General features: G+C 43.7%; 1 protein-coding gene across 2 annotated transcripts in view; it reads left to right on the top strand.

Moving 5' to 3' along the window:
- Positions 1–21,937, top strand: part of LOC144497459 (receptor-type tyrosine-protein phosphatase F-like) — a 469,757-nt gene that overhangs the window by 175,427 nt on the left and 272,393 nt on the right. The gene's annotated exons all lie outside the window — the stretch shown is intronic.

The following is a 21,937-nucleotide window of genomic DNA, read 5'->3' as shown; positions in this document are numbered from 1 at the left end:
ACCATGATCTTATTGAATGGCTGAGCTGGCTCCAGGGGCCAGATGGCCTACTCCTGCTCCTAGTTCTTATGTTCGCTTAAAATTGTTTCACTCAGAGTCATTATGTTCAGGAACCCAACCACAACTTAAGGAAGCAAATACCGTAATGTATATATTACTCCTGGCCTCAATTGCAATAATGATTTTCTAAATATCTGTTTTGTTATAATCCAGGTTAGAAACTCCAAGGTATTTTGTGAAGTCAGCCGTGACCATAAGTTTTGCACTTTGAATTTGGCTAGGGTAAGCATAAGATGCTTCATGCAAGCATGATGCAAATATGGTGTGCCTCAGGGATCAGTGTTGGGACCACAATTGTTTACGATTTACATAGATGATTTGCAGTTGGGGACCGAATGTAGTGTGTCAAAATTCGCAGATGACACCAGGATGAGTGGCAGAGCAAAGTGTGCAGAGGATGCTGAAAGTCTGCAAAGGGATATAGATAGTTTAAGTGAGCGGGTGAGGGTCTGGCAGATGGAGTAAAATGTTGGTAAATGTGAGGTCATCCATTTTGGTAGGAATAACAGCAAAATGGACTATTATTTAAATGGTAAAAAATTGCAGCATGCTGCTGTGCAGAGGGACCTGGGTGTCCTTGTGCAAGAATCACAAGTATTTGGTTTGCAGGTGTAGCAGGTAATTAAGAAGGCAAATGGAATTTTGTCCTTCATTGCTAGAGGGATGGAGTTTAAAAACAATGAGGTTATGTTGCAGCTGTGTAAGGTGCTGGTGAGGCCACACCTGGAGTACTGTGTACAATTTTGGTCTCCTTATTTGAGAAAGGATATACTGGCACTGGAAGGGGTGCAGAGGAGATTCACTTGGTTGATTCCGGAGTTGAGAGGGTTGGCTTATGAGAAGAGACTGAGTAGACTGGGGCTATGCTCATTGGAATTCAGAAGAATAAGGGGAGACAGAGGGTGGTGGTGGATGGAAAATGTTCGGACTGGAGGCAGGTTGCTAGCGGAGTGCCACAGGGATCAGTGCTTGGTCCTCTGCTCTTTGTGATTTTTATTAATGACTTAGAGGAGGGGGCTGAAGGGTGGATCAGTAAATTTGCTGATGACACCAAGATTGGTGGAGTAGTGGATGAGGTGGAGGGCTGTTGTAGGCTGCAAAGAGACATAGATAGGTTGCAAAGCTGGGCTGAAAAATGGCAAATGGAGTTTAACCCTGATAAATGTGAGGTGATTCATTTTGGTAGGACTAATTTAAATGTGGATTACAGGGTCAAAGGTAGGGTTCTGAAGACTGTGGAGGAACAGAGAGATCTTGGGGTCCATATCCACAGATCTCTAAAGGTTGCCACTCAAATGGATAGAGCTGTGAAGAAGGCCTATAGTGTGTTAGCTTTTATTAACAGGGGGTTGGAGTTTAAGAGCCGTGGGGTTATGCTGCAACTGTACAGGACTTTGGTGAGACCACATTTGGAATATTGTGTGCAGTTCTGGTCACCTCACTATAAGAAGGATGTGGAAGTGCTGGAAAGAGTGCAGAGGAGATTTACCAGGATGCTGCCTGGTTTGGAGGGTAGGTCTTATGAGGAAAGGTTGAGGGAGCTAGGGCGGTTCTTTCTGGAGCGGAGGAGGCTGAGGGGAGACTTGATAGAGGTTTATAAAATGATAAGGGGGATAGATAGAGTGAAGGTTCAAAGACTATTTCCTTGGGTGGATGGAGCTATTACAAGGGGGCATAACTATAGGGTTCATGGTGGGAGATATAGGAAGGATATCAGAGGTAGGTTCTTTACGCAGAGAGTAGTTGGGGTGTGGAATGGACTGCCTGCAGTGATAGTGGAGTCAGACACTTTAGGAACATTTAAGCAGTTATTGGATAGGCACATGGAGCACACCAGGATGATAGGGAGTGGGATAGCTTGATCTTGGTTTCAGATAAAGTTCGGCACAACATCGTGGGCCGAAGGGCCTGTTCTGTGCTGTACTGTTCTATGCTCTATCTGATAGAAATATATAAGATTATGAAGGGAATAGATAAGGTAGAAGCAGGGAAGTTGTTTCCACTGGCGGGTGAAACTAGAACTAGGGGGCATGGCCTCAAAATAAGGGGGAGCAGATTTAGGACTGAGTTGAGGAGGAACTTCTTCATACCAAGGGTTGTGAATCTGGAATTCCCTGCCCGGTGATGCAGTTGAGGCTCCCTCATTGAATGTTCTTAAGGCAAGGATAGATACATTTTTGAACAGTAAACGAATTAAGTGTGAGCGGGTGGGTAAGTGGAGCAGAGTCCACGAAAAGATCAGCCATGATCTTATTGAATGGTGGAGCAGGCTTGAGGGGCCAGATGGCCACTCCTGCTCCTAGTTCTCATGTTCTTATAACCCGCAAGGGAACTTTTATCAAGCAAAGTTTATTTAAGAATAAAGGTGCCAGGTGAGCTGGCAAGGTGGATACAAAACTGGCTCGGTCAAAGAAAACAGAGGGTAGCTGTGGAAGGGTGCATTTCTGAATGGAGGGCTGTGACAAGTTTGCCGTTTGTAATATATATAAATGATTTGGAGGAAAATGTAACTGGTTTGATTAGTAAGTTTGTGGACAACACAAAGGTTGGTGGATTTGCGGATAGCGATGAGGACCATCAGAGGATACAGCAGGATATAGATCAGTTGGAGACTTGGGCGGAGAAATGGCAGATGGAGTTTATTCCGGACAAATATGAGGTAATGCATTTTGGAAGGTCTAATACAGATAGAAAATATACAGTAAATGGCAGAACCCTTAAGAGTATTGAAAGGCAAAGGGATCTGGGTGTACAGGTACACAGGTCGCTGAAAGTGGCACTGCAGGTGGAGAAGGTAGTCAAGAAGGCATACAGTTTGCTTGCCTTCATCGGCCAGGGCATTGAGTTTAAAAATTGGCCAGTCATGTTGCAGCTTTATAGAACCTTAGTTAGGCCGCATTTGGAATACAGGGCCCGATTTTACAATTGCGTCGCGCCCGTTTTCGGGCGTGAGGCCATTAACGCGATCCGTGCCCACGTCTGCACAGTTGCCCATTTTACCAAGGCCCGAAAATGGTCGCAATCCGATTTGTGCCTGAAACAGGCGCAACGGCGATTTAAATGTATTTACATGCATTTAAATTGAATTAATGGGCTGCCCACCCAACTTTACCAGCATTTCCCCCTTTACCATCGCGTTCGCGCATCCAGATTCGGCGTGAAACAGACCTGCTTGGCAAAGGTCTGTTTCGGGCGCTCCAGCTTATGAAGAGGTAAATTCAAAGCTTCCAATGGATCTCTGACTCAGATCGGTGGTGGGGTAGGGGGAGGGAGGTGGGCCAGATCATTCTCTGGTGGGGAGGAGGAGGGAGGCCTGATTGTTTTCTGGTGTGGGGAGGAGGAGGTGGGTCAGATGTATCTCTGGGGGGGGGGGGGGGGGGGGGGCGGCTGTGAACAGATCGTTCTCTGGTGGATGGGGGGGGGGACGGAGGCCAGATCGCTCTCTGGTGGGTGGGAGGCCAGACCGTTGTCTGGGGGGGGTGGGGTGGGGGGGAGACTGCTGCCACTCTGCGGGTGTTCAGTGGTGGCGAAGGGGGGCAGAGTGTCGCGATCGGTCTGGGTAGTGGGGGAGGTGGGTGGATAAGGGGGACAGTTATGTTGTTGTGGGCTGGGTGATGTCTGTGAGGGCCATCGCTCCCGGGCCGCTTTGTCTGTTTTTTGCAGCCCGGGAGCGATGTGACAGGGGCGCGTTTTTCAAATTTTTTTTCCTCACTGCACATGCGCAGTTCAAAGCTCTGATCGTTTCAGGCGTGTTGAGCCCTGCCCACAGCATGATTCAGACCCGCGATTTTTTTTTTTCAGGCTGAGTGTGTATGGGGGCACCTGAAAGCAGATTTCCATGTCGGATCTGAATTGCGCCCAGATTCAGCACTTAGAATCAAAATGGTAAAATCGGGCCCATCGTGTTCAATTCTGGTCGCCACACTACCAGAAGGATGTGGAGGCTTTGGAGAGCATACAGAAAAGATGTTGCTTGGTATGGAGTACATTAGCTATGAGGAGAGGTAGGAGAAACTTGGTTTGTTCTCACTGGAATGACAGAGGTTGAGGGGTGACCTGAAAGTCGTCTACAACATTATGAGAGGCATGGACAGAGTGGATAGTCAGAAGTTTTTTCCCAGGGTGGAAGAGTCAATTACTAGGGGACACAGGTTTAAGGTGCGAGGGGCAAGGTTTAAAGGAGATGTATGAGGCAGATGTTTTACACAGAGGATGATGGGTGCCTGGAACTCGTTGCCGGGGGAGGTATTGGAAGTAGATAGGGTAGTGAGTTTTAAGGGGCGTCTTGACAAAGACGTGAATAGGATGGGAATAGAGAGATATGGTCCCCGGGAGGATAGGGGGTTTTAGTTAAGTCAGGCAGCATGGTCGGTGCAGGCTTGGAGGGCCGAAGGGCCTGTTCCTGTGCTGTAATTTTCTTTGTTCTTTTGTTCTTTGTAGTATGGTTAACACACAGAAAATTGGCAATAACGTTTACCAATTACAAACAAGAAAAAACAAACATGACATTGTCTAAACCTTAACAACTCAATGCACTTTCCAACCCAACAAGCCCCATAAACAAACACCCTCTTTGGGATTAGCATAGGAAGCTCTCATGCTCATGTTTTGTTGTTGGATTCTGCAGCTTTTTTGACACACACCCAGACAAGCCTGAAGTCAGAACAGCTTCCCAAAACACTAGGGAGAGCAAAGCAGAACACTATATCCAGCCTGAAGTCCAAACACCACCTAACTAGCCAGCAGCCAGCTGAATTTCCAATACCAAGGAGAGAGGCACAGAAATGCTGTTGTCAGTCTGGGATCCACACAGCTTCTAACTATCCTGCAACCAAAACCGAAAATAAGAACTCTGGTGAGAGGGAAAGAAAACCGTCCCACCTGACCTGTCAACCAATCTTCCCACAACACTTCAGAAAGACCGTAAACTCCCAGAAAGCACATTAGGCCCAGAGTAAAAATAAACAAAACCCCATTTAAACCATTTAAGCAGCAATAAAAGGACATGAATCAGGCAGCCGGTGCCACAATGAAAAAGAACAAAGCTGCTTATAATTGCAGAGAACATGATTTTTAAAATCCATTTCTTAAAGGCACAGTCGCATCACAGTTTTGGTATTTGAAAAAACTAATGGTTTCTTGTTAAATATTTCAAGTTGAATATTGTTTACCTGCTAATGTTTGTTATTTTCTTCTTTTAAGGTTTTACCAGTACTTTAATTGACAGGATTGATAGTCCATTTGTTTTGAACTACTCATAATAGTTCAAACTCAGGCTATACAAAAGGTATAAATTAACTCATTAGGTGTCTAATTTAAATACATCTTCATTTGCCTTTTGCTTTAAAAAATGTGGATTACTATGGAAGGTATTTAAAGCGATGTATTGTTTATTTTGTTTACATCTTTGTCCAATAAAAAAAGTGATTCAACCTGCATGCACTGCAAAAGAAAAGTTCAGATAATGCACAAAAGTTATTTATACCTTAATTCCCAATTGGCCTCTTTCATAAGCTGTTGGCACTTGCCAACTTTTGGTACTATGTTGTTGGAACCAAGAACTGAGACAGTAATATCAGCTTTGAGAAAATGGGTCAATTTGGATTGTATAATTGATAAATTGATTGAGTGTGTTGAATCTTTAAGACATTATGTAGTTTGCACTTCAGTCTTCTGCTGGCTGCTTTTCTTTCTTCTAATATTGTGTTCGGTTGCACGCTTTTAGTATCATGTCACATTGAACACATCTCCGTCATGTAGATACAGTGTAGGATTAGTGATCAAGTAAGTGTCAGCAATGTGGAGGAGACATAATTTTATCCACACTGATCAATGTGTCTGTGTACTGTCCTTGAAAGTAGAAAAATCCAATCTGAATTTGAAAGTACTTTGTTAAAGTAGTGTTTGATTTGTCATACCTTGCAAAGCATTGCACACATTCAAGTGCCTCTTGAAGGTGCTTTTTAACTTGATATTTGCCTAGTTCTTGGGGCAACAATCTATTGCACTCTCCCATGTAGAATTATGGAATGGTTACAGCTCAGAACAAGGTCATTCGAGCTGTTGTGTCTGTGCCAGCTCTCTGGAAGAGCAACTGCGCTACTCTCACTCCCTGCCATTTTCCAGTATCCCTATAATTTATTTTTCTCTTTTGAAAACCCTGGTTGTATCTGCCTCCAGCACCCTTTTCAGGTAGCGCATTCCAAATCCTAAGCACCTACTCTGTAAAAAGGTTTTTTCCTTATGTTCTTTTGCCAACGATCTTAAATCACTGTCCCTTGGTCCTTGACAGTCCTGCCAATGGGAGCAGTTTATCTATTCTCATGATTTTGGATGCTTCTATAAAATTTTGTATCAGCCTTCTCGAGGGAAAATAAGCTAAGTTATCCAATTTGTCCACATAACTGGTTCTAGGGATGAAGGACTTCATTCTCAAAAATCAAATCCTTCCTAAAGTCCAGAATTTGACTCGATGCTGCAGTTGAGACTGAACCCACTACATACTTTGACTGTCAGGAAAAAACAACTGTTTACCACGTACTGTCTGTTTCCTGTCAGCCAACTTTGTATCCATGCTGCCACTGTCCCTCCTAGTTGCTTAATAGTACAGAACCTGAGTATTGCTGAGAAAAGAGAAGATTAGGTGGCCTGTCTCTCTCTCTTTTTCAGCAATACCATCCGTTTATTGCATAGCTTTCAACTTCATTGGCAAGTCCATTACGTGATATTTTTAGAAGTCCGAATGCACGAGACCAACCTTATTACCCTCATCGTCTCTGTTACTTCCAAAAAGCTCAATCGTTCATCAAAAACACTAGTGACCGCAACATTGCATGGTTCAAATTTGTTGTGGACAAGGAGAAAGATGGCCTGCAAAAGATGGTTTTGGATTGGCGGAAGGCAGATTTTATTAAAATAAGGCAGGAACTGACCAAAGTTCACGAGTTAAGTCTACAGCAGAGCAGTGGGACATATTCAGAAATGAGCTGGAGAGGTCCAACATGTACCCTTTGGGGAAAAATTTAGGGAGAACTTTAGGAGCAATAAGTTCAGGAAACCCTGGATGTCTAGGACAATTCAGGATTGGATGAGGAAGAAGAGAAAGGCCTTCAGGGTGCCCAAGAGGAGCAATTCAGCTGTGGCTGTAAAGGAATATAGGAAGTGCAAAAGGGAACTTAAGAAACCAATTAGAAGAGCAAAAAGTGGGCATGAAAAAGGATATGCAAACAGGATTGGGGAGAATCCTAAGATATTTTATTAATACATTAACGGGAAGAGGTTAACCAGGGAAAGAGTAGGGTCCATTAGAGACCAAGGGGGGCAATCTCTGTGTGAAGCCAAAGGACATTAGAAGGGTGAAATGAATACTTCTCTTTGATCTTCACTCAGGAAAAGGAGAATGTAGGTACAGAATTCGGGAAAAGGGACTATGTGGAACTTGCACAGCTTTGACATAAGAAATGGGGAGGTATTGGAGGCTTTGATGGACTTAAAAATCCCCAGGCCTGGATAAATTGCTTCCCAGGCTGCTGTGGGAGGTGGGGCAGGAAATTGCAGAGGCTTTGACGCAATTTTTTAATTCCTCTCTGGCCACAGGGGAAGTTCAGTTGATGTAGTTTGTATGGATTTTAGCAAAGCTTTTGACAAGGACCCCCCACATGGGAATCTGGTTGAAAAGGTTAAAGCACATGGAATTCAATGAAACTTGGCGAGATGGTTAAAAAACTGGCTTAGTGATAGGTCAGAAAGGTGCTATTTGACTACAAACATAAACCTCTTTCCAGGCACTCAGTTAGTATGACATCAATGAAGTGGAAATGGTCAAAAGTTTCAAGTTTCTAGGTGTCCAGATCACCATCAACCTGTCCTGGTTCCTCCATGCGACATTATAGTTAAGAAAGCCCACGAATGACTACTTTCTCAGAAGGTGAAGGAAATTTGGCTTGTCTGCTTCGGCACACTCTAATTTTTACAATTGCACCATGGAAAACATCCTTTCTAGATATATCACAGCATGGTATGGCTCCTGCTCTGACCAAGACCACAAGAAACTACAAAGGGTTGTGAACATAGCCCAGTCCATCACGCAAACCAACCTCCCATCCATTGATTCCATCTACGCTTCTCGCTGCCTCGGAAAAACAGCCAGCATAACCACATACTCTCTTTCACCTTCTTCTCTGAGGAAACAAAAGTCTGAGATCATACCAACTGACTCGACAACAGCTTCTTCCCTCCTGCCATCAGTCTTGAATGGACCTACCTTATATTCAGCTGATCTTTCGCTACACCCTAGCTATGACTGGTATGTTATATTCTGCACCCTGTCTATGAATGGTATGCTTTGTCTGCATAGCGCGCAGGAAACAATACATTTCACTGCATACCAATACATGTGACCAATCAAACTAAAGGACAGGAGTCATCTCGGATTCATTTAAACAAACTTCCGTTTATTGAACACTCTGTACCAAACTCAAACTTTCAACCGTTGCAGCACTTTAACTCTTTCACTGAGCATTAACTCTTTAACTGAAGACTGATACTACCAGGTTTAGAACGAATTGGCCAAGTCCATTCTCGATGTAGATTCCGTCTTCGTGGTCCTTCTCTGAAGATGATCTTCCAAGACACCTTTGTGATAGTTGGTCTCGAGTTTTTGCTGAAGCCAAAAGCTTCAGAAACACTTCATTTATCTTCAAACTGTCCCAATCTTCCAGAAAGTTCTCTGGCACTCAGCCAATGATGTAACTGGAAACAGATCACATTGTTTGACTAGGCGACTGGAGTTACTCATAAACAACTCCCTAATATTCATCCAAGACTGCACGTAGGGCACATAACTCTACCCCATATTTGGACATGGTGGGAAATCTTGGTGCCACAATCTAACTCAACTAAACAACTTCCCACATTTGATTAACATAAGAAGCTTCAGGTCACGACTTGCAGCAGTTTTAAAGCCTGCATCTGTGTTTGATTATAACTTAACCAAAAATCCCAATTGTTCTTTAAAGCCAATATTGCCGATATTGTTGTCATAGTCACTGTCGTTGTTGTAATCGTTCCTCCCTCTGGCCACAAAGAGTAATGGTTGAGGTCTGTTATTGACTGGAGGCTGGTGTCCAGTGGTGTACCACAACACTGGGACTCTTATTGTTTGTTATATACATAAATGATAGAGGTGAAAATGTGGGGGGAATGTTAAGCAAGTTTTCAGATGACACCAAGAGTGGTGGTTACTAGTGAAGAAGATGGTAGTGGGTTACATGAAGATAGAGGTGGGTTGGCCAGATGAGCAGAGCTGTGGCAGATGGTATTTAACCCTGATAAGTGCACTTTGGAAGACGCAACAAGACAAGGGTATATTTAATGAATGGCAGGACACTGGGAAGTTCAGAGGAACAGATGGATCTTGAGGTTCTTATTCACAGATCCCTGAATACAGCAGAGCATGTGAATGGGATAGTTAAGAATGCGTTTATCAGTCATGGCATGGAGTCCAAGTGCAAGATGGTAATATTAGAGTTGTGATGTGGAGATGCCGGCGTTGGACTGGGGTGAACACAGTAAGAGTTTTAACAACACCAGGTTAAAGTCCAACAGGTTTATTTGGTAGCAAATACCATTAGCTTTCGGAGCGCTGCTCCTTCGTCAGATGGAGTGGAAATGTGCTCTCAAACAGGGCACAGAGACACAAAATCAAGTTACAGAATACTGATGCGTCAACACCAAATTCATCAGCCGCACTCACAAGACAGCACCGAACATCACCCAAGCACAACGCAACGCCATCCACGCTCTCGAGACCAACCGCAACATTGTCATCAAACCAGCAGACAAAGGAGGGGCCATCGTCATACTGAACAGAACGGATTACTGCAAAGAAGTGTACCGACAACTGAACAACGAGGAACACTACAGACAGTTACCCACAGATCCGACCAAAGAACACACCCGTCAACTCAACACTCTGATCAAGACCTTTGATCCGGACCTTCCGAGCACCCTCCGTGCTCTCATCCCACGTACTCCCCGCGTTGGAGATCTCTACTGCCTCCCAAAGATACACAAGGCAAACACACCCGGCCGTCCCATCGTATCGGGCAATGGGACCCTGTGAGAGAACCTCTCCGGCTATGTCGAGGGCATCTTGAAACCCATTGTACAAAGAACCCCCAGCTTTTGTCGCGACACTACGGACTTCCTACAGAAACCCAACGCACATGGAGCAGTTGAACCAGGAGCACTCCTCGTCACAATGGATGTTTCGGCACTCTACACCAGTATCCCCCACGATGATGGCATTGCTGCAACGGCCTCAGTACTCAACGCCGTCAACTGCCAGTTTCCAGATGCAATTTTACAACTCACCCGCTTCATCCTGGACCACAATGTCTTCACCTTCAACAACCAGTTCTACATCCAGTCACACGGAACAGCCATGGGGACCAAATTCGCACCTCAATATGCCAACATCTTCATGCACAGGTTCAAACAAGACTTTTCACCGCACAGGACTTCAACCGATGCTATACACTAGATACATCGATGACATTTTCTTCCTTTGGACTCATGGTGAACAATCACTGAAACAACTCTATGATGACATCAACAAGTTCCATCCCACCATCAGACTCACCATGAACTACTCTCCGGAATCGGTTGCATTCTTGGACACACGCATCTCCATTAAGGACAGTCACCTCAGCACCTCACTGTACCGCAAGCCCACGGATAACCTCACTATGCTCCACTTCTCCAGCTTCCACCCTAAACATGTTAAAGAAGCCATCCCCTACGGACAAGCCCTCCGTATACACAGGATCTGCTCGGATGAGGAGGATCGCAACAGACACCTCCAGACGCTGAAAGATGCCCTCATAAGAACAGGATATGGCGCTAGACTCATCGATCAACAGTTCCGACACGCCACAGCGAAAAACCGCACCGACCTCCTCAGAAGACATCAGTCCAAAGATGTGCGGGTTAGGTTGATTGGCCATGCTAAAATTGCCCCTTAGTGTCCTGGGATGCGTAGATTAGAGAGATTAGTGGGTAAAATGTGTAGGGATATGGGGGTGGGGCCTGGGTGGGATTGTGGTCGGTGCAGACTCGATGGGCCGAATGGCCTCTTTCTGTACTGTAGGGTTTCTATGATTCTATGAAGACAAACACGGGACACGGTGGACAGAGTACCCTTCGTCGTCCAGTACTTCCCCGGAGCGGAGAAGCTACGGCATCTCCTCCGGAGCCTTCAACATGTCATTGATGAAGACGAACATCTCGCCAAGGCCATCCCCACACCCCCACTTCTTGCCTTCAAACAACCGCGTAACCTCAAACAGACCATTGTCCGCAGCAAACTACCCAGCCTCCAGGAGAACAGTGACCACAATACCACACAACCCTGCCACAGCAACCTCTGCAAGATGTGCCAGATCATCGACACGGATGCCATCATCTCACGTGAGAACACCATCTACCAGGTACACGGTACCTACTCTTGCAACTCGGCCAACGTTGTCTACCTGATACGCTGCAGGAAAGGATGTCCCGAGGCATGGTACATTGGGGAAACCGTGCAGACGCTACGACAACGGATGAATGAACACCGCTCGACAATCACCAGGCAAGACTGTTCTCTTCCTGTGGGGAAGCATTTCAGCAGTCACGGGCATTCAGCCTCTGATCTTCTGGTAAGCGTTCTCCAAGGCGGCCTTCACGACAGCGCAGAGTCGCTGAGCAGAAACTGATAGCCAAGTTCCGTACATATAAGGACGGCCTAAACCGGGATGTTGGATTTATGTCACATTATCAGTAACCCCCACAGCTTGCCTCCTGGACTTGCGGGCTGTCCTGTCTGGAGACAATACACATCTCTTTAACCTGTGCTTAATGCTCCCTCCACCCACCTTGTCTGTATCTTTAAGATCTGGTTGGCTGTAGGGATTCGCATTCTAATCAATATTCTGTAACTTGATTTTGTGTCTCTGTGCCCTGTTTGAGAGTACATTTCCACTCCATCTGACGAAGGAGCAGCGCTCCGAAAGCTAATGGTATTTGCTACCAAATAAACCTGTTGGACTTTAACCTGGTGTTGTTAAAACTCTTACAATATTAGAGTTGTGACAGAGCATTGGTTGGGCCACAGCTGGAGTACTGTGTGCAGTTCTGGTCACCTCACTATAGAAAGAATGTGATAGCACGAGTGGGGATACAGAGGAGATTCACCAGAATATTGCCTGGGATGGATCCTTTAAGCTATAAGGAGAGACTAGATAGGCTTGAATTGTTTTCTTTAGAGCAGAGACTGCGAAGGGGGGAACATGACTGAGGTGTATAAGATTGAGTGGTATGCAGGGTGAGTTGGGAGCAGCTGTTTCCCTTGGTTGAGGGGCATAGTTTTAGGGTGAGAGAGAGGAGGAAAAAAAGATTTTCACTGAGGGTAGTGGAAACCTGGAATGCACTGCTTGGGAAGGTAGTGGAGGCCAGAAACCTTACAACCTTTAAAAATAATTGGATGAGCACTTGAAATATCATAACTCTTGAAGATATGGGACGAGTGCAGGAAAATGATATTAGCGCACCTTTAGTGGTGGTTATTGTCAGTGCAGACTCGATGAGTAGAAGGGCCTTTTCTGCGCTGTATAACTCTGACTCTATTGTGTTAACAAATCTATGCTGACTATCCTTAATCAATCCCCAATTATCCAATTTTATCCTAAATTATCGCTTCTAAAAGCTTTGCTGGCACTGGGGTCTTTTATCCAAGTTTCCAATAAAGTGGAGCTAGGCATGCTTGCCTTCATCGGTTGGGGCATTGGGTATAAAAATTGGCAAGGTCATGCTGCAGCCGTACAGAGCCTTAAGGCCTCATTTAGAATATTGTGTACAATTCTGGTCGCCACACTACCAGAACGATGTGGATGCTTTGGAGAGGGTACAGAAGAGGTTTATCAGGATGTTGCCTGGTCTGGAGGTATTAGCTAAGAGGAGAGGTTGGATAAACTCGGTTTGTTCTCACTGGAACGATGGAGGTTGAGGGGTGACCTGATAGAGGTTTACAAGATTGAGTGGCATGGACAGAGTGGATAATCAGATGCTCTTTCCTAGAGTAGCAAAGTCAAGTACTAGGAGACATAGGTTTAAGGTGCGTGGGGAAAAGTTTAGAGGAGATGTGCAAGGCAAGATTTTTACAGAGTGTGGCAAATATCAGGAACATGCTGCCTGGGGAGGTGGTACAACAGCGGCATTTAAGGGGCAACTAGACAAATACATGAATAGGATGGGAATGGAAGGATACAGACTCCGTAAGTGCATACGGTTTTAGTTTAGGCAGACATCATGATCAGCGCAGGCTTGTAGGGACGAAGGGCCTGTTCCTGTGCTGTACATTTTTGTTCTGACCTCCCTAAGCGTTGTCCCATTAAATGGAAAACTATTTTGTCCTTGCAAAGGAACTTTCACCATATTTTAATCATTTGAGTAATTCATGGCTTGAATATTTTAAGGTTAGCACTACACAAACCATCTTTGCCACTATCTTGTTTGCACTATGACACAGCAACATTATGATATAAACATAGACAAGCTGATTATTTTCCGTATATTTACAGGATAATTTGAGAATGTTAGCTAGTTATCAGTAATGGTGACCATGAAACTATTGGATTGTTGTAAAAACCCACTGGTTCACTAATGTCCTTTTTAGGGAAGAAAACCGATTGTCCTTACTCAGTCGAGCCTATATATGTGATTCCAGACACTTAGCAATGTGGTTGATACTGCCCAATGAAATGGCCTAGCAAGCCACTCATATGCATCAAAAGGTACTATGATGGACTATAGCGGTTCAAGAAGGCAGCTACCCTTGAAGGCAATTAGGGATATCTTTTCTTGAAGTCAATTAGGGACAGGCAATAAATGCTGACCTTGTTGGTGAAGTCCATTTCCTCGAATGAATAAATAAATTAGATCTGGAAACCCTGTATACAAGAACTAATTAGACTGGAAAGAGCTGGAACAGACTAGGTGCCAAAAGGCTCGTTCCCATTCTAGGATTCTATGCACTTCTCCCCTACCACGTTCTATCCACCAAAGATTTCAGACCCTAACTTTCACCCAAGTCCCATTCACCATCTCCCCAGTTGCTTGATGTATGCAGTGTCTTGATGAAGCAATGTATGGGTTTTTAAATTTTTGACCTTGTTTTCATATCACTTTCTAACTTCCCCCATCCCTGTAATCGCTTTTAGCCTTAAGCCCCCCGCCCCCACCATTAGATTTCAGTGTTCCACTCATTCTGCCATATTAAGTGTTCCCAATTTTAATTACTCCCATCATTGCTGATGCTGCTGAGGCCCTAAGCCCTAATTCCCTCCCTATATTTCTTTGCTTCTCTCCTCCCCTTCGGGTCACATATTAAAACATACCTCTTTGACCAAGTTTTTGCTCATCTAATAGAATAACATCTTATGTGGTTATGACTGTAAATTGGAAGAGGGGCGTGTGCAATGGGACCTGGGTGTCCTTGTGCACCAGTCACTGAAGGTAAGCATGCAGGTGCAGCTGGAGGTAAAGAAGGCAAATGGCATGTTGGCTTTCATTGCGAGAGGTTTTGAGTACAGGAGCAGGGATGTGTTGTGCAATTATACAGGACCTTGGTGAAGCCACACCTAGAGTATTGTGTGCAGTTTTGGTCTCCTTTTCTGAGAAAGGATGTTCTTGCTCTTGAGGGAGTGCAGCGAAGGTTTACCAGAATGATTCCGGGGATGGATGGGCTGATGTATGAGGAGAGATTGACTAGGTTAGGATTGTTTTCACTGGAGTCCAGATGAAAGAGGGGGGATCTCAAGAGGCTTATAAAATTCTAACAGGACGAGACAGGGTAGATGCAGGGAGAATATTCCCAATGGTGGGGGAGTCCAGAACCAGGGGTCACAGTCTGAGGATTCAGGGTAGACCATTTAGGGCAGAAGTGAGACGACATTTCTTCACCCAAAGAGGGTGAGCCTGTGGAATTAATTACCACAGGAAGTAGTTGATGCCAAAATATTGAATGTATTCAAAAGGCGGCTGGATATAGCACTTGGGGCGAATGGGATCAAAGGTTATGGGGAGAAAGCAGGATTAGGCTATTGAGTTGGATGATCAGCCATGATTGTAATAAATGGCAGAGCAGGCTCGAAGGGCCAAATGGCCGCCTCCTGCTCCTATCTTCTATGTTTCTATGTCTGATTTTGTCCCATAATGCACTAAAGCACCTTGGTGTGTTTTAGTACGTTGAAGACATGATATAAATGCATGCTCTTATTGGGAGCTCTTGATTTTGCAGTAACATAAAAGTTGGGAATTTCGCGGTGGATAAGATTGATATTATCTTTGTTTTTATTCGCTGCTTTATCCCTGGATTATCCACTTTTACTTGACTGAGAATTGCTGTGGTAGATTTGGAGTCGGAGTATTTTGACATGGAGTGCTGCAGTGCAGGATACCTAAATGCAAAATCAGTCTGGTTCCAAACTTTCCTGGGATGTGATGCTGACCCACACGCATGATCGTGTCTATAGCCAGCTTGAACCAAATTTGATCAACCTAGTTATGGAATTTTTTTTGTATGAATACTTTAATGGAGATTAATATGATTAGTTACTGGTAATTCTTTATGACTAAATGGATTTCACATTTTATTGCTCAGAGTTAAGTCAGACAATATGAAGTTTTATAGTGGCAGGAGCATTCATTCTTCAATGCATTGCACTGTGAAATGAATTTCTGTTTCTGTCTCAATGGCATTTCCTCATGGTATATGGTAGCTGCTTTCATAAAGTTGCCAAGGTGGAACAGTGTTTAATTAAGGTGTCTCTTTAAGGGCAAAAATGTAATTCCTGTGTGATTAGGCACACATTTTAAGTCATAGGCTAATTGCAGTTGCTGAGGAAAGTTTTATCCCAGCTGCTTTTAAATTCCCAGTCTTTCCCTTTGGAGAGAGTCCAAGTTCTTAAAGTCAGCACAATTCACCAGGAAATCACTGACTCTCTTTATGGTTGTTTAGTTATTTGTTTAAAACAAATGATTTTGGATGCAAGTGATATTATTGCAAAGCCTATTTGCCCTAGTATTGTAGAACTTTAAAAGCCCAAACTAAGTAATTCAATATAGCTTGTCTGTTGGGTTTATTGCTGTGCACAGATTTTGCGTACCCCCTTGACTGTAGACACAAATTGCATTTGACAGATTGCAAGCCATCTGTCCCCCAGACTACACTGTCTTGGCCCTGAATGTACAGTTTCTCTTCCCTGTTGGTAGCAAATAAAAGTTTGGAATGTTAAGAAGGGGCCGAAGAAATCTGAAACTGATGGTATGGGTGATAGTTTCCTGCTACAGCAAGCACAAGTAGGATGTGCAAAATGGCATAGTCACATGGAAACTGCTATTCGTTTCCACTTGAAAACAACATGAGGGCGAATAATCAGTGTATACAAATGGTGAACCAAGATGTCCAACCAGACTAGCAATGGACTTGTAGCTATCAGAATTCATTGAGTGATGTTTGATATATATTGTGTGATTGTGTCATTTTTAGTTATGCGATCTATTGTACAATTTTTATTATGACTCACAAAATTGTGCGGAATTTAATCATGGAAATGCAGGTAGAAATTTAAATGAACCATGTCTTCAATCTTGAATGAAAACAAAATAAGAGTGATTTTAGGAGGGTGGTTAGGTAAGGAGGCTGAGCGATTGGTAATGAATTGAATCATTATCAGAGGATGTTGCATAAACAGCTAAAATGGCTGCTGAGGGTATGCACACTCTAAGTGGGGTCCTTAGAAGTAAATGGCTAGACATGGTGTAATCAAATAAGGGAAAATAATAGATGCATTAAGGATAAAATCAGTGAAATAATAGCTCTGACTACTACAGAATATCTGGATGAGAAGGTGTCCAAAGCATGTATGGAAGGCTTAATTTTATTGAATCTAATAAGAAAAGGGTTAAAAGTTGTGAAGGAGAGCCATTTAATCAGTTGGTATCTGGACTGTGGAATTCAGGTTTGGTATAAAATAAGATATGATAGTTTAGTTTATACTAGAAAATGATGTAACCAATCTGGTAAATGATGGGTAAAGAGGAATAATTTATTTTAGTGGCAGTACTGCAGTGGGAAGAACACAGACCATCTGGGAGGTTTTGAAATCAAATCAGTCAGAGTAGCATAAAATCTACCTTGTATTAAGTTGATCTTTCTCTACAACCTAGCTATGACTGTAACACATTCTGCACCCTCTCCTTCTCTATGAATGGTATGTTTTGTCCGCATAGTGTGGAAGAAAGAATACTTTTCACTGTATGCTAATACAGGTGGCAATAAATCAAATCAAAAATCGACAAGTATTGTTCAAATAAATTGAAGTAATATGTGGATTACCTGAGAGTCAATAGGCGAAGTCATGTATGTGAAAGTGCATAAGGATTTAATTAGTAAGTAGGCAAGATCCTGTCTACAAAATTAAAATAATGCCATTTTCTGGAGTGACAGTCTTGTAGTTAGCCTCTTAAGTGGTCTAGCTACCACCTGGCAGTCTCCTCTCATACTTAATTACTGGATTTGCTTATTAATTCATTTTTTGTCTTTGTCAGAAAGTAACAACCTTTCCTTAAGGTTCTGCTTGGGGCCAATCTGTTAATTATTAAACTTTATTCTTTGTTCTCAAATCCTTTTTTATCTATATAACTGTCCTCTAACTTTTATACAATTTTAGATAGCAATGAAATATGCCCAGTTGATTATTACGAGGCACAAAATCATACACTATATAATAGTCCCCTCAAATCTGTGACAATGAGTAGCTTTTCAGCTACTGCAATCCCCGAGTGTTTTTTTTGTCCAAATCCTCTTTTTCACTCTGCTGTCCTGTTTTGCACCACCCAGCCCAATGTGCCATCAGCTGTAGCTCGTTTGTGCCACTGCTCCTCAAGTGCCATGAAACATCAATGCGCATCACAACTGCTGTGCATGTGTACTGTATGTGCTACTTCCATATTGTGGAGATGCCGGCATTGGACTGGGGTAAACACAGTAAGAAGTCTCACAGCACCAGGTTAAAGTCCAACAGGTTTATTTGGTAGCACAAGCCACTAGCTTTCGGAGCGCTGCCCCTTCAGGTGAGTGGGAGTTCTGTTCACAAACAGGGCATAGAAAGACACAGACTCAATTTACAAAATAATGGTTGGAATGCGAGTCTTTAGAGATAATCAAGTCTTAAAGGTACAGGCAATGTGAGTGGAGAGAGGGTTAAAGAGATGTGTATTGTCTCCAGCCAGGACAGTTAGTGAGATTTTGCAAGCCCAGGCAAGTCGTGGGGGTTACAGATAGTGTGACATGAACGCAAGATCCCGGTTGAGGCCGCCCTCATGTATGCGGAACTTGGCTATTAGGCTGCCTTGGAGAACCCAAAGATCAGAGGCCGAATGCCCGTTACCGCTGAAGTGTTCCCCAACAGGAAGAGAACACACTTCCTGGGAGAGAATAGAGCCAATGTTTCAAGCTCAGATTCCAGGTCCGCAATATTTTGCTTTTATCTTGGGTCAGTCACTTTGCTGGGAATGAAAATATCCACTTTCGAACCTTGCCTGCTGTCTGTTCGACTTGCCTGGGCTTGCAAAATCTCACTAACTGTCCTGGCTGGAGACAATACACATCTCTTTAACCTGTGCTTAACCCCCTCTCCACTCACATTGTCTGTACCTTTAAGACTTGATTACCTGTAAAGACTCGCATTCCAACCATTATTTTGTAAATTGAGTTTGTGTCTTTATATGCCCTGTTTGTGAACAGAACTCCCACTCACCTGATGAAGGGGCAGCGCTCCGAAAGCTAGTGGCTTGTGCTACCAAATAAATCTGTTGGACTTTAACCTGGTGTTGTGAGACTTCTTACTGTGTCTACTTCCATATTTACAGCTCTGTGGCATGTCAAAATAGTAGCTGCTAATGTAGCTGCATTTGTTTTAGTGTTTAATCCATTCTGGGAGCTTTGAACCATCTGTTATGTTAGCCCACTAGAAAGACTTGATGAGTCTTCCATTTGTAAGCATATGGACTTGATACTTGTGGGTGTTGCGCTACTGTGTTAATGAAATAGAATTTTAGCTTGCTTCCAGTGTTGCAACTTAATTTGGACAAAAGAATGTCTGTCTAACATTTCAGCCTCTGTACCATTTCCCTGTGTTCCCTAAAGGGTGTAGGAGTGGAACTCATTTGCACCTATCTCTTTTGTATCTGCATACTGTTCTTGGTGACATCATGCATCGACATTTTTGGTTTAAATTTTGAAATGTATGCTGATGACACTCAACTGGGCGGCACGGTAGCACAGTGGTTAGCACTGCTGCTTCACAGCTCCAGGGATTTGGGTTCGATTCCCGGCTTGGGTCACTGTCTGTGTGGAGTTTGCACATTCTCCTTGTGTCTGTGTGGGTTTCCTCCGGGTGTTCCGGTTTCCTCCCACAGTCCAAAGATGTGCGGGTTAGGTTGATTGGCCATGCTAAAAATTGCCCCTTAGAGTCCTGAGATGCGTAGGTTAGAGGGATTAGTGGGTAAATATATGGGGATATGGGGGTAGGGCCTGAGTGGGATTGTGGTCGGTGCAGACTCGATGGGCCGAATGGCCTCCTTCTGCACTGTAGGGTTTCTATCTATTCTATCTAACTCTATCTCTCCACCTTTTGTGGCCACTGCAGTCCCTTTGCTTTGTCCAGTATTAAGTTAGGATGAACCACAATTTCATTCAGATTAACACTGGGAAGGCCAAAACCTTCCTCATTAGTACCATAACAAATTCTGTCCTTTTGCCACGAATTGCAGTGCCCACCAACATCCCTCCTGCTCAACTGCCACATTGTTCACAACCTTGGTCTCCGGTTCAATCTTGACCTTAGCTTGTGACACAAGTTCTCTCCACCATGTTTAGTTTTAGAACAAAGTGCAAAGTTCTGGCCATTATTTAGCCTTCAATCAACATCATTAATAGTTTATTTCATTACTGTTTGTGAGACGTGCTTGTGTCCATTTTTGACTGCTGCATTTCCCTACGCTGCAGCCCTAGCTTTAGAAGTCAGTTGTTCTCCCACTCTGGGCTCATTCAGAACTTGAGGGATCTAGGAGAATTTGCCAGGAGGCAGAAGATGGAGGATCTGGGTGACCTTTCCCCTCTCGCATGGGAGGAAATTGTAGATTCCAGGTACCTGGACAGGCAGGTACCAGTGGTAAGGCTCATTGTAATATATGTGCACATCTGCTCCATGTTGATTTGGTGTCTGATGCTGCTGCAACAAGTTCCGGTAGGACCAGTGCTACAGATTGGCAGTGTAACTGCTGGGATCACATCTAAAATTTTGGCTCTTGAGGTCTTCAGAAGAAGAGGGTTAAGAAGAGAAAATTGTATCAGGAAAGAATAGAACAAATACAGTTAAAACTGTCTGATGTTTATCAAATAATTCGGGATCATTAGTTAAGAGTTCTTACTGATGCACCATCAGGTGATGCTTTATCTTTTTGAATCCTGATGAGTTGAATGTCAAGAAATGTTTTGTTTTTTCCCCCTGAACATTTAGTTATCTATCTGCACAATACCACCCCCTTTCAAACCAAAAATCCTGTCAAACAGCCGCAGAATCAAATTTCTACAGAAGTTCACTTTGCCACATTGAGTTTCCTCTCCTGGTGTTTAATTTTCTTCCTCTTTATATTTTTACTCTTTCTTCTCTTTGCTCTTTATTTACCTTCCCAATTGCTCTTTTTATTAATTCTCAGGATGTGGCCATCAAAGGCGGGACCAGCATTTATTGCTTACCCCTAATTTGCCTTTGGGAATGTGGTGGTGAGCCACTTTCCAGAATGCCTACAGTCCATGTGGATTATAATTTGGCCAACTGAGTGACTTGCTGGATCATTTCAGAGGGCAGTTAAGACTGAAACACATTGCTGCAGGTCTGGAGTTGCATATACTCTGGACCAGGTAAGGACAGAAGTTTACCTTTCCTAAAGGATATTAGTGAACCAGATGAGTTTTTAATGATGGTCCAGTGGTTTTATGGCTGCCATTATTGATGCTAGCTTTTTATTCTAAATTTACTTTGTGAAATTTAAATTCTTTCGCCCCTCAAAATGTTCCTCGTCTTTCCCACACTACACAGTGCCTTTAACTATTGAACCCTCAGGAGCCATTCCCGCTTGCTTGTGGAAGTGTTATGAGATCCAGACTTACCTCGCTGTTGGGAAACTGATACTAGCATGCCTCAGAGGTTTACAAGCATCAGAGCACCATAATTGAATCGAGTCCTAAACAAGTGACAGGGGCAGACTGTTAAGAATGAGAGAGGAGCAGAAAAAGAGCTAATGTTGGCAGACTGGGGGACCCGGGAGTAGACCTAAGGAGGCTGCAGGCGGTTGGTGACTCTGTCCTCTGGACCGATAGAGTGAAGGCACCCCTTTGGAGCAGTAGTATTCTGCGTGGCCAAATAGCTGATATTTTGCTTGAACGTTGGTGCTGAAGTGCAGATTTGGAAATCCGAATGGAGTCTTGGGAGACAAGATTCAAACCCTGCGAGTTGGGTCGTCATTGAGGTTGTCTAAATTGGAGTGACTTTTGAAGAGAATTCCAAGGCAAGATCTTCAAAGACGAAGACTGGAATCCCTTGTCAGAGAGACTGTGTTTCATTGAGATAGGTTGATCAGTGTTTACTGATGTCTGGGTGGGTTATGGGGCAATCTAGGATCTGTCTTGGTTGCACCTGACATTTTTTGTACAGAGTGGTGTGTTCAACTATAGGTGCCTGTTAACTCACAGGCAGCTCACATTAATCTT

The sequence above is a fragment of the Mustelus asterias genome, chromosome 8 (assembly GCF_964213995.1).
Source record: "Mustelus asterias chromosome 8, sMusAst1.hap1.1, whole genome shotgun sequence".
Classification (NCBI taxonomy): domain Eukaryota; kingdom Metazoa; phylum Chordata; class Chondrichthyes; order Carcharhiniformes; family Triakidae; genus Mustelus; species Mustelus asterias.
This window is presented reverse-complemented; position numbering and strand designations above follow the sequence as displayed.